Below are 13,949 nucleotides of genomic sequence, written 5' to 3' on the forward strand. Positions count from 1 at the left end.
TATATACTGTACTCGATACCATCTACTGTATGCTGCTCTGTACCATCACTCATTCATATATCCTTATGTACATATTCCTTATCCCCTTACACTGTGTATAAGACAGTAGTTTTGGAATTGTTAGTTAGATTACTTGTTGGTTATCATTGCATTGTCGGAACTAGAAGCACAAGCATTTCGCTACACTCGCATTAACATCTGCTAACCATGTGTATGTGACAAATAAAATTTGATTATGATTTGATTTGAAGCCAGAAATTGGTGTACAGTATCAGATCTAAGCTATCAACTGCTTTTCTTTCATGGTTCTGTCATACTGTGATGAGTCCACTTGGAGAGATCATGGAGAAAGATCTGTTCTAACATTTTCTTATGATGCTGGTATATTGGTTGACGAATGGACAAGACATGAGTGGTAAAGATGAGACATTGAAATTGGGACATTATCATGGGCCGTCCACTTTGAACTGTAAAGCTATCTGAAGAAAAACGAAGATGCCAGAAGATGCCGTGCCTGTGTAAGGGGGGTTTAATCAAACTGTGCCATTCAAATTGTTTATATTTTTGTGGTATCAGGTTGATTGAAGAGGTCTACACCATGTAAATTGTAGTAATTTAGATTAAGAATGCATTGAGATACTGGTCTGTATTATAATCATGATTAAAAAAGTTAATAGTAGAATTATGGGATAATTATACTGTATGTAAATCTGCTAATATTGATGTGTGTTAAATTGAGGTTTTTACTTTGAGTGATAAGACAAATTTGAATCACTGAGGAATGATATTCTAAATATTGGTTTGATAAATAGTTGGGTTGTTACTTATGATTTGGAATATGAATGATTTCAATGACCTATTCTCTATTCCTGAGTATATTTCTGAGCATGAGGACTTAGAGGGATGTCTGTCCTATATGTTGTGAGGAGGCCTGTGTTTAGACACTGGTTCTCATGTAATTTAAAGAGCATTTATATGTTATGTTTTTATTTTTCCTCAAATGGATTATTCTGTGTTATTAAACATGTGCAAGTTTGTCTTGTAGAATAAAGGTTGTAATCTTAGTTTCAGAAGGGAGAAAGCTTACATATAAGCTAAGGTATTTGACATTAAGGGGATTTGAATGTTTAAATATTGAGTATGTTACTATTCTGATTCTTCAGAAGGGACTGAGTCCCTTGAGAGGGGAATGTCGTGGAAGAATCAGAATTTGTTGGTAACATATGTAAGATGTTTTATATTCATCAAATGTGTGTAAGTTACTTCTCATCAGAATGGTATTTTTGTATAATACTGTGGCGGGTTTGCAGTTATCTGTTCTATGTCAAGACTAAGTTGCATGGGCCGCAGAGAGGGGAGAGGTCAAAGTGTCATCATGTGTAAACATATCTTTTGCTCCACAATGTCTGTGTGCCAGTCAATGTGTCTCTGTGATCTTGTCCAGGATTGGTTGTATTTAGGATTGGTTGTATCTAAATGACAATTTGATAAATGCCTGTTGATATGGAGGATTGGGTTATGGTTCTGAGGTTGAGAGAGGAGACAAAGCTGAACAATGAATTATGCCGATGCTGTCTGACTATGTGTGTTCTTTGCTATTAAAAGGAACTCAGCTGCAGTGTGTAGAGGGCTCTCAGAGAATTCACTGAGAGACACTGAATTACCTGAGAGTCACAGGATTGTGATAGAGCTCATATAATTAAAGATGGACTTTGATAACTAACTCTGACTTGTGTGTGTGGTTTGCTCTCATGATTTGGTAAATAGAGGAAATTTCCACGACACCACCACCCAACTTGACACAACTGTAGGAAGCATTGCTGTCATAATGGGCCAGCATCCCTGTGGAACGCTTTCGTCACCTTGTAGAGTCCATTACCTGATGAACTGAGGCTGTTCTGAATACAAAAGGGGTTTCAACTCAAAGTTAGGAAGGTGTTCCTAATGTTTGGTATCCTCAGTGTCTTCAGAAAGGACCCCTTGACTTATTCCACATTCTGTTGTTTTGCAACTTGAATTAAAAATGGATTAAATAGCAGGCCCATAACATGGGCAGCCATCACCTTGAAAATATGAAGAGTGGTACTCAGTGATGTGTTGTGTTGGATTTGCCCCAAACATACACTTTTTATTCAGGACATAGAGTTAATTTCTTTGCTCATTTTTAAGCAGTTTTACTTTTGTGCCTTATTGCAAACAGAATGCATGTTTAGGAATATTTTAATTCTGTACATGTTTCCTTCTTTTCACTTTGTCATTTAGGTTAGTATTATGGAGTAAGTACAATGTTGCTGATCCATCCTCAGTTTTCTCCAATCACAGCCGTTAAACTATGTAACTGTTTTAACGTCACCATTGACCTTATGGTGAAATCAGTGGAGGCTGCTGAGGGGAAGACAACTCATAATAATGTCTGGAACGGAGCAAATGGAATGGAATCAAACACATGGAAAACATGTTGGATGTATTTGGTACCATTCCACCTGTTCTGCTCCAGCCATGACCACGAGTACGTTCTCCCCAATTAAGGTGCCACCAACCTCCTGTGGGTGAAATCCCTGTGCAGTGTTTTTCCTCTCCGGCGACTGAGTTAGGAAGGACGCCTGTATCTTTGTAGTGATTGGGTGTATTGATAAACCATCCAATGTGTAATTAATAAACTCACTACGCTCAAAGGGGTTTTCAATGTCAGATTTCTTTTATTTTTACCCATCTACCAACAGGTGCTCTTCTTTGTGAGGCTGTTTATATCTGTTTGAAAGTTGCTGCTTGACTGAGGGACCTTACAGAAAATTGTATGTGTGGGGTACAGAGATGAGGGAGTCATTTAAAAATCATGTTAAAAACTAGTATTGCACACAAAGTGAATCCATGCAACTCATATGACTAGTTAAGGAAATCTTTACTCCTGAACTTATTTAGGCTTGCCATAGAAAGGGTGTTGAATACATATTGACTTTTAGCTTTTCATTTTCATGTCTAAAAACATAATTCCACATTGTGTGTAGAACAGTGACACAAAATCTCAATTTAATCAATTTTAATGAGATATGTTAAATGTTGGACCAATAAGACCAAAACATTTCATGGAAATTGAATGTAAAGGTTTTTATTGCAGGGCAATTAATAAACAACCTTAATAGATTCAGTCTCAATTGTTTCTTCGATTTAACACTCAACATAAACCTGACGCGATAACTTCTAAATAGATATAAACTGAAAGTAGATGATATAGTTATTCTGGGAGCTGCGCAAAAGATGCACAACAGAAGATAAACAGTGACTAGTAGATGTTAACACCATTCTGCCATCATGTAGACTTACTTCACCAACTTCCTGTCTTGTATCAGACCACTGTCTCACCAACTAACTGTGTCTTCTCTCCTCAGTCATCATTGACTTTATATGGTCTTAATCTGCCTTCAGTGAGCTAGTTGAACTCAGCAGTTCCTCTATACTGGAACCCATTAAACAGATGCTCTGTGAACTCAACACTCAAAATAAATGGTCCAAAATAAAGAGTAGCCTGCATCATCATATCACCATTATTGTTACAGTTAAATACCTTTCATCCCAGCAAATTCTACAAATATGCAGATAATCAAAGAGCACACAATTATAAATGTAACAAAAGTATACATTTAAAACTAATACACAATGACAATATTGTACATAAAAACACTTAATACACATTGGAAAAATAATTAACACGCACCTCTTTTATTGGCTTGTGCTTAAAGACCATCTAGGTTGTTAAGTGGTGGTTACTGGTTCCCTCTACTGACCGTGGCCTGGTTAGAGCACACTGTCCCAACCGGGGAGTTCTGTGGAGAGAACACAGAGAAAGGAACAGTTGTCAGGACCAACACATCAGAAGAATAATGACTTCATAGTTACAGTTGGTTACACAACACAGAATTCATTCAATTCTTCCTGAAACACACATTCTAGATGGGTTTTAAAAGGTTATTCTACCATTCCCACCAGTCCCTGTGAACGGTCTGTCATGTCAAACCCACTGGGGAGTCTAGATGTTCTCCTTTGACATCATTTAGGTTTTCATATACAAAAGCACAATCAGCATGATAAATATGTTAAAATTGAGGCTGGGAATATCTTTTTACCATGCAAAGAATACGATCAGGCTGAAAAGGAAAATCAACCCCAAGGTTTTTCCTACAATCTCAAAAACCTTTGGGTTAACAGGCTCTTCATGCCCTGTAAATAAAGCACACATTATAGCCATCTGTTCCAAAAAGAGGAAACATTTTGCACATTGTGTAATATTACAAATTGCACACTTACTGTAGATGTACAGATGTAAGATCTTAATTTATCCAGTATTGTTGCAGTGAAATAATCCTGCAGCAAAAGGACTTGAACGTTTCCTCCGTAATGTTGATCCATTGGTGGTGAGTCTATTAGCTGGACAAAATAAGACTGCATGAAAAGTGCAATACTATTAATATAACCATGTTTTAGTGCAGGATTTTGGTGAATATATGCAAATCATAAAGCTTATATGTGTTTCCCACAATGCAATAAACTTCAAAGCAACAATATAGTGATCAAATTAAGATCCTAAAAAGAGGGGTTCATTTACAATGTATCTGGATATGGTATATTGAATAGTCTCATCAAAACCACTCTATTACAATCATCAGTGAAAACATGATAGAATGATCTATTCTTCAGGAACCGGTTACTAAATCTTACATGAAACGTTAAGCATCATGTTATGTTCAGCTGTCTTGTTGCTTGTCCCTACTGGGTAGACTGAGGTACAAGTGATGTTCTTCTCATGATGAAGATATGACGGAGTGAAGTTCACCATGGAGAGAACTGATTTGGTTTGGTCTGGATTCTCCTGCAGTTTGTTCTCAGTTGTGAACTGTGTTGGGAGAGTCCATGTCAGCTCAGGGGGGTGTTCGGGACAGGGAGCGACAGCAGAGCAGTTCAAACTGACAGGGGTCCCTTCCTTCACCTCACCTGAGACAGTAATGATGGGACTTGAAAGGCAAATCTGTAATACATTGCAGATGAAGATATTTTACACTAATAGTTAAACTGTCCACTTGTTCTACTCTTATCTTTGATGAAAGGAATATAAACAGGAAAAAAAGTTGGTTAAAAGTTCAATTGTCTCTTACCCCTGACAACTATATTAACATACGTTTTATTGTCTGTTGCATGGAATGGTTGACTCTCAATCCTGGAGTAGTATTTATTAGTGTAACTGGTTGACAAATCTCGTTGACCAAAGCAGGCCAAAACACCTGCAACATAAAGGACAACATCAGGGAGGTTCTGAAGTTTTTTCAATTCAGTTCAATGATATGTATTAACCCTAGATGACTGACAGGGGCCGCTGTTTGGAAGCCACTGCACAGCCATCTTGTTACTCCTCCTCCAGTGTAAAACAGATGTTGGAAGATATAGAAACGCATTTATTAATGTCTATATTTGTTTTAGACAAGTATATTCTATTACAGACACCTTAATGCAGACTTTTAAATTATATTTTGTGACCTGCAACACTTCCTTCAGTAGAGTTTCTCCAGCCAATGATTGCATCTTGAAACTCACTAAATTGGTATTATCCAATAGCTGCTTCATCTTTGAGTCAGAGTTTTCCTTTTTCCTTTGCCCCCAACTATGAGAAAATGTATGTGGAACAATTTGAGGAACCACTTACAAAACAGAGACACACTCCCTACTTTCTAAAATCCTCTCATGGAAGAGATACATAGATGATGTCTTTGTGCTCTGGGAAGGAAGTCAGCAGGAAATAAATGAATTCCAAACTCTGCTAAACGAAAGCTCTGAATATCTCAAATTCACCATGCAGACTGTTGAGAGAAATATAAACTACCTGGACTTATGGATCATCAACGAGAATGATGCATAACATACAGACTTGTACACAAGGTCAACAGACCTCAAAACTCTGCTACATGCTGATATTATGCATCGCCTTCCACTCAGGATATGGTCTACCATATAGCCAGTTATGCAGGGTTAAACGAATCTGTGGCCAACATTCAGATTTTGACAGCAATACTAAGAAAATGACAAACAATTTCAAAATCAGAGGCTACATGGAAAAAATGATTGATGATGCAACGATGAAAATCTCAAAAACCACGAGAAGAATTGCTAAAAACTACACCAAAGAAGAAAAACTTTTGCACTAAGTACACCAAGTGTTCAGGGAAAATTAAAGCAATCCTGAAGAAGCACTGGCATATTCTGCAATCAGCCACAACAATTGCACACCGCTTCAAGGACCAACCCACTGGTGGTCTATAAGCGGTCACAATATTGAGGATATCTTAGTGAGATCTGACCTGCCCCATGAGCCCACTCAGACACTCTTGACACCCATTCCAAATGGGAATTACAAATGTGGCTCATGCTCACAGCGTAATAGCACTACAAAAACATCCTTCTTCAGACACCCACATACAGGTGGAAACATCCCTGTTAGAGGTATTATCTCTTGCAAGATAAAGGGAGTAATCTATCTCATCACATGTTAATGTGGAAAAGCCTACGTAGGACAACCGAAAAGACAATTCAAACAATGCAGAGCTGACCACTGTAACGTGTGTCGTCGTCTGATGAGGAGGAATCGGACCAAAGCGCAGCGTGGTAAGTGTTCATGACCTTTATTTAACTGAACACTGAAACTAAAAGAACAAAGTGCAAACTGAAACAGTCCTGTCAGGTGCAGAAAACACTAAACAGAAAATCAACTACCCGCAAAACATAGGTGGGAAAAAGCTACCTAAGTATGGTTCCCAATCAGAAAAAACGATAGTCAGCTGTCCCTGATTGAGAACCATACAAGGCCAAAACAAAGAAATACAAAACATAGAGAAAGAATGCCCATGCAAATCACACCCTGACAAAACCAAAATAGAGACATAAAAGCTCTCTAAGGTCAGTGCGTGACAACCACCACAGCTCAATCAGGTGTAATAACACTGACTATCCAGTAGCAGCTCACTTTGTTGAAGCTAACCATCCCATCTCCTCACTCAAAAACACACACATATACACACGCATTGAGCATGTTGGCCTACCAAGGAGAGGAGGTATTTCAAACATTGACCCCTACTGTCTGTCACGCCTTGGTCTTAGTATTTTGTGTTTTCGTTATATGTTTGGTCAGGCCAGGGTGTGACATGGGTTTATATGTTGTGGTTCTTATTGTTTTTCTTTGTAATTATTGGGATCATGGCTGAGTAGGGGTGTTGTATAGGCGTGGCTGCCTGAGGCGGTTCTCAATCAGAGTCAGGTGATTCTTGTTGTCTCTGATGGGGAACCGTATTTAGGTAGCCTGGGTTTCACTTTGTATTTCGTGGGTGATTGTTCCTGTCTCTGTGTAGTTTCACCAGATAGGCTGTAATTAGGTTTCACGTTCCGTTTGTTGTTTTGTTTATATAGTTATGTCATGTATCGTCGTTTCATTCATTAAAGACATGAGTAACCACCACGCTGCATTTCGGTCCTCTCTTTCGAAAACGAAGAACGTCGATACAGAATCACCCACCACACACGGACCGAGTGGCGTGGTAACAGGCAGCGACAGCAGGAGCAGCAAAAGGAGGATGAATTATTCGGAGAATGGACATGGGAAGACGTGTTGGATGGTAAAGGTTGTTACACTTGGGAGGAGATACTGGCTGGAAGAGATCGCCTCCCATGGGAACAGGTGGAGGCACTTAGGAGAGCAGAGGCAGCCGGAGATAGGAGCCGACGATACGAGGGAACACGGTTGGCAAGGAAGCCCGAAAAGCAACCCAAAAAAATTATTGGGGGGGGGCTTAAAGGGAGTATGGCTATGCCAGGTAGGAGACCTGCGCAAACTCCCTGTGCTTACCGGTGGGCTAGAGAGACCGGGCAGACACCGTGTTATGCTGTAGAGCGCACCTTCGTATTGGCCGGGCTAGAGTGGGCGTCGAGCCAGGTAAGCTTGGGCAGGCTCGGTGCTCAAGAGCTCCAGTGCGCCTGCACGGTCCGGTCTATCCAGAGCCACCTCCACACACCAGTCCTCCGGTAGCAGCTCCCCGCACCAGGCTTCCTGAGCGTGTCCTCGCTCCAGTATTACCAGTGCCAGCACCACGCACCAGGCCTTCAGTGCGCCTCGCCTGTTCAACACAGCCAGAGCCTTCCTTCCCTCCTACGCTGTCGGAGTCTCCCGCCTGTTCAGCGCAGCCAGACCCTGTCTCCTCTCCTGCGCTGTTGGAGCCTCCCGCCTGTTTAGCGCAGCCAGAGCCTTCCTCCTCTACAGCGCTGCCGGAGTCTCCCGCCTGTTCAGCGCTATCAGAGCCTTCCTCCTCTACAGCGCTGCCGGAGCCTCCTGCCTGTTCGGAGCAGCCTGAGCTGCCAGTCTGCAGGGAGCTGTCAGTCTGCAAGGTGCTGTCAGTCTGCATGAAGCAGCCAGAGCTGTCAGTCTGCAAAGAGCTGCCAGTCTGCAAGGAGCTGCCAGTCTGCAGGGTGCTGTCAGCCTGCATGGAGCAGTCAGAGCTGTCAGTCTGCATGAAGCAGCCAGAGCTGTCAGTCTGTAAAGAGCTGCCAGTCTGCAAGGAGCTGTCAGTCTGCAAGGAGCTGTCAGTCTGCAAGGAGCTGCCAGTCTGCAGGGTGCTGTCAGCCTGCATGGAGCAGTCAGAGCTGTCAGTCTGTATGAAGCAGCCAGAGATGCCAGTCTGCAAAGAGCTGCCAGTCTGCAAGGAGCTGTCAGTCTGCAAGGAGCTGCCAGTCTGCAAGGCGCTGCCAGCCTGCATGGAGCAATCAGAGCTGTCAGTCTGCATGAAGCAGCCAGAGCTGTCAGTCTGCATGAAGCAGCCAGAGATGTCAGTCTGCAAAGAGCTGCCAGTCTGCAAGGAGCTGCCAGTCTGCAAGGAGCTGTCAGTCTGCAAGGAGCTGCCAGTCTACAGGGTGCTGTCAGCCTGCATGGAGCAGTCAGAGCTGTCAGTCTGTATGAAGCAGCCAGAGCTGTCAGTCTGCATGAAGCAGCCACAGCTGTCAGTCTGTATGAAGCAGCCAGAGCTGTCAGTCTGCATAGAGCAGCTAGATCCGCCAGTCAGCCATGATCTTCTAGATCTGCCAGTCAACCAGAATCTTCCAGATCTGCCAGTCAACCAGAATCTTCCAGATCTGCTAGTCAACCAGAATCTTCCAGATCCGCCAGCCAGCCAGGATCTACCGGAGCCTACTACCTGCCTGAGCTTCATCTCAGTACTGGGCTTCCTCTCAGTACTGGGCTTCCTCTCAGTTCCGGGCTGCCCCTCAGTTCCGGGCTGCCCCTCAGTTCCGGGCTGCCTCAGTCCCGAGCTGCCCCTCAGTCCCGAGCTGCCCCTCAGTCCCGAGCTGCCCCTCAGTCCCGAGCTGCCCCTCTGTCCCGAGCTGCCCCTCTGTCACGAGCTGCCCCTCAGTCCAGTGGGGATCTGGGTGAGGACTATTAGGCCATGGTCGGCGGCGAGGGTGTATTATCCTTTAATCCTTTACTTTAATGAAGTGGGGTCCACGTCCCGAGCCGGAGCCGCCACCATGGACAGACGCCCACCCGGACCCTCCCTATGGTTTTGAGGTGCGTCCGGGAGTCCGCACCTTAGGGGGGGGGGGGGGGGGGGGGGTTCTGTCACGCCTTGGTCTTAGTATTTTGTGTTTTCGTTATATGTTTGGTCAGGCCAGGGTGTGACATGGGTTTATATGTTGTGGTTCGTATTGGTTTTTTTTGTAATTATTGGGATCACGGCTGAGTAGGGGTGTTGTATAGGCTTGGCTGCCTGAGGCGGTTCTCAATCAGAGTCAGGTGATTCTCGTTGTCTCGGATTGGGAACCGTATTTAGGTAGCCTGGGTTTCACTTTGTATTTCGTGGGTGATTGTTCCTGTCTCTGTGTAGTTTCACCAGATAGGCTGTAATTAGGTTTCACGTTCTGTTTGTTGTTTTGTTTATATAGTTATTTCATGTATCGTCATTTCATTCATTAAAGACATGAGTAACCACCACGTTGCATTTCGGTCCTCTCTTTCGACAAACGAAGAATGTCGTTACACTGTCTTAATATTGACTTTGATCTCAGGCCCTTCTTATGAACAATAGTTTTATGAAGAAGGCTTATAAATTAATGTATTCTTTCTACAGTTTATCAGCGTACAACCAATATGTTCCCCCTGTTAATGATGCTTATTATGCATTATTGATGAACCAAAAGATTACATGTAACAACATTTTATGAAATTGGAAACAATTAAATACATGTGAAATTAAATTAAACAAGAATGTATGTTGATGCTAATCTTATGCTAATTTTAATGATAACAATAGGCTAATATATTCAATATGATGTAAACTATTGTCTTTTAACAGTTTCACTCAATTCACTCTAATTAACCTCATAATTGTGACACACCCCTCACTATTGTTATTGGTTGCACTAATTACACTGTTTGTCTGCATAACCTGGTTCAAGCATTCATGACTTTACCCTGAAGAAGGAACAGTGATGCCGAAACGTTGGTGTTTTACCCAATAAATTACTGGGAGTTTATATATATATATAGATTGTGCAACTCTCTTTGTTTTTATAGCTTACAGTGTATTCACCGTTAGTTGCAAGGTTGCAAGTTCAAACCCCCGAGCTGATAAGGTACAAATCTGTCGTTCTGCCCCTGAACAGGCAGTTAACCCACTGTTCCTAGGCCATCATTGAAAATAAGAATTTGTTCTTAACTGACTTGCCTGGTTAAAATAAAAATATTAAAGTATTTTCTTAAAAGAGTACTAACTTTACTGTCCCTTCTACAACAAAATACTGAAATACATGTAATATAGTCCATGAAACATTTGATTTAAATACTGTAGAATTCTATTAATTATTATGGAGGACTGATTCTTCTGGGGAGTACCATATATAGAGACCGGTGGATTTAAAGTCTCTCATTGGCCGTTACCTAGCATTAGAGATCCAGGGTTTATACACATTACTGGTACAGTCTCTCCCAATAACATTATTATGAATTTATTTCAATGTACAGGTGATTTTTCAATTGGTTGGTGTGTTGTCAAGGAGTGAGGTGACATGTGTTTGTGAGCAGATGACCAATATTTTGAGCCCGGTATGGGGACAGGGACAGTGGTGGAAGATATACTGTTAACCACATACTGACGTCGGTTTCACATGAACATACAATGACATGAAAAGGTTTCCCCCCTTTCTGGTTCTCTATTTTGCTTCTTTTTTTACTGAATGTTATCAGATCTTCATCCAAAACCTAATATTAGATAAAGGGAACTTGACTTTACAAATAACAAACAAAATAGTTATAGTTATTTAATTTATTTCATTAACAAAGTTATGCAACACCCACGCCCCTGTGTGAAACAGTAATTCCCACCTTATACTCAATAACTGGTTATGTCACCATTCCAAAACACATGTCCTTGTTTTGGAAGAAAACATGTTCTGTTATAATCTCCACCCGGCACAGCCAGAAGAGGACTGGCCACCCCACATAGCCTGGTTCCTCTCTAGGTTTCTTCCTAGGTTTTGGCCTTTCTAGGGAGTTTTTCCTAGCCACCATGCTTCTACACCTGCATTGCTTGCTGTTTGGGGTTTTAGGCCTGGTTTCTGTACAGCACTTTGAGATATCAGCTGATGTACGAAGGGCTATATAAATACATTTGATTTGATTACTGCCCAAAATGAAACACTTATACACAAGATATTTTTCATTGTGGGATAATAATATTCATTGCAGTTAATGTATGTGTGGTGGGTAAATAACCCTTTTAGAGGGAAGGGGACCCCTTAACAGCAGTTTGTTACAGGCCCCCAAGTAGTCAAGTCCGCCCTTGATACAACAAAGGAAACGTTCTGCAATATAACCATCTCCCTCTCCTCTATCTCACAGGCTTGAATGGGAATTTGTGTGAGATTTTTTTTTAAATGTAGCTAATTCATAAACCAAAATCCATCCAACTTGATAAATTAAATGTGAGTTCAGTAAAAGATACCCGGTTCTCACATTATCTTTCAGCATGAAAAACAGACTTTGTCAGAAACAGAGTAACTGTAATTGTAGTTTATGGATTATCACACACTCCTCCATTTCTCCTGCATCCACTTCCTCTTTCATTACATCACTTCTATCTGCCAATAAGAGCATGGTGGGCTGGGAGCCACAGGCGGGAGCCATCGACCTGCAGGGCAAGGTGTACCGCTTTGATGGTCATGTCTAGATGGGATACAGCTTTTGTCAAATTGAGGTTCTTAAGTTGATTTTATGTATTATTTTAGCTAAACCTAACCCTTTTTCTTACCTTAATCTAATTATCCTAACCTGCTACATTAATTCTCCCAACCTGCTGCACAAGTTCTCCTACATTTGCAAGGATTTTATTTTGACAAAAGGATATATCCCTTCTCTTCAAAACCCTCTTTGACCTGCCCAAGGCCTTCTGGGAGAAGGAGACAGGAGCTGAGGACGTACTTTACCCAGCAGGTGGGTTTTTACTACAGTGCAATTAATGAACAACCTCAAATGCATTCTCATTTGTGTCTCTTGATCAACACTCAAAACAAATGCAGACAAAATAACTCCCAACAATACACACATGAAAACTAGACATGTAATGGGGAAATTTAAGAAGAATAAAGTTCAGATTCAGTTTAGAGTGATTCATATAGTGTTCAGCATATTTATCTATTTGACCTTCCTGTAACATGATTTCCAGGGGGGATAATATGGTACAGGTTACAGGGTAGTCCGGGTAATTGAGGTAATATGTACAGGGAGGTAGGGGTAAAGTGACTAGGCATAGATAATAAACAACAGCCCAGCGTCGTCTGGGTTAGGGGAGGGTTTGACCCCCAGGGATGTCCTTGTCCCATCGCGCTCTAACGACTCATGGGGCGGGCCAGGTGCACGCTGACACGTCGCCAGGTGTATGTTGTTTCCTCTGACACATTGTTGTGGATGGCTTCCAGGTTAAGCAGGCATTGTGTCAAGAAGCAGTGCAGCTTGGTTGGGTTGTGATTCGAAGGACGCACGACCTTTGCATCTCCTGAGTCCGTAAGGGAGTTGCAGCGATGAGACAAGACGGTTACTACCAATTGGATACCACAAAATTGGGGGGAAAAATTGGTACAAAATAAAATAGAATTAAACAAAGTATCTGTCATTAAAAATAAATCATATATACATTTTAGGACCTTCCTCTGACACCACGTGGTGTCCTTGATGGCTGGTTATACTGTTACATTGATGCGGTTGACCTGGATCACTGGTTGCTGTGGAAAATGAGGAGGTCAAAAGGAGGGTGAGTGTAACCGATGTGACATGGCTAGCTAGTTAGCATGGTGTGTGCTAATAGCATTTCAATCTGAGACCTTGAAGTAGTTGTTCCCCTTGCTCTGCAGGGAACGTGGCTTTTGTGGAGCGATGGCTAACGATGCTTCTTGGGAAGCAGTTGTTGAAAGAGGGTCCTTTATTCGAGCCCAAATAGAGGCGAGGAGAGGGACGGAAGTGAAACTGTTACATTAGAATCACATCTGGCAGTGATTACAGCTGTGAGTCTTTCTGGGTAAGTCTATAAGAGCTTTGCACACCTGGAATCTACAATATTTGCACATTATTCTTTTAAAAAATTCTTCAAGCTCTTTCAAATTGGTTGTTGATCATTGCTAGACAGCCATTTTCAAGAGGTGCCATAGATTTTCAAGCCGATCAAAACTGTAACTTGGACAATTAGGAACATACAATATTGTCATAGTAAGCAACTCTGGTATATATTTGGCTTTTTGTTTTAGGTTATTGACATGTTGAAAAGTGAATTTGCGTCCCAGTGTCTTTTGAAAGTCAGACTGAACCAAGTTTTTCTTTAGAGTTTTGTCTGTGCTTTGCTCTATTCCATTTATTTTCATCCTAAAACACTTGA

General features: G+C 41.7%; 1 long non-coding RNA gene across 2 annotated transcripts; it reads left to right on the plus strand.

Annotated features, from left to right (window-relative positions):
- The first annotated feature begins 12,337 nt into the window (after window positions 1-12,337).
- Window positions 12,338-13,714, plus strand: LOC135563744 (uncharacterized). Of its 2 annotated transcripts, none has more exons than XR_010460457.1 (3): window positions 12,338-12,514; window positions 13,222-13,331; window positions 13,412-13,714. It is a non-coding gene; the product is annotated as an uncharacterized LOC135563744 (long non-coding RNA). The 2 variants fall into 2 exon arrangements; XR_010460456.1 differs by having other exon boundaries at window positions 12,342-12,514; window positions 13,432-13,714.
- The last annotated feature ends 235 nt before the right edge of the window (window positions 13,715-13,949 follow it).

This window comes from Oncorhynchus nerka, linkage group LG22 (genome assembly GCF_034236695.1).
Source record: "Oncorhynchus nerka isolate Pitt River linkage group LG22, Oner_Uvic_2.0, whole genome shotgun sequence".
Classification (NCBI taxonomy): domain Eukaryota; kingdom Metazoa; phylum Chordata; class Actinopteri; order Salmoniformes; family Salmonidae; genus Oncorhynchus; species Oncorhynchus nerka.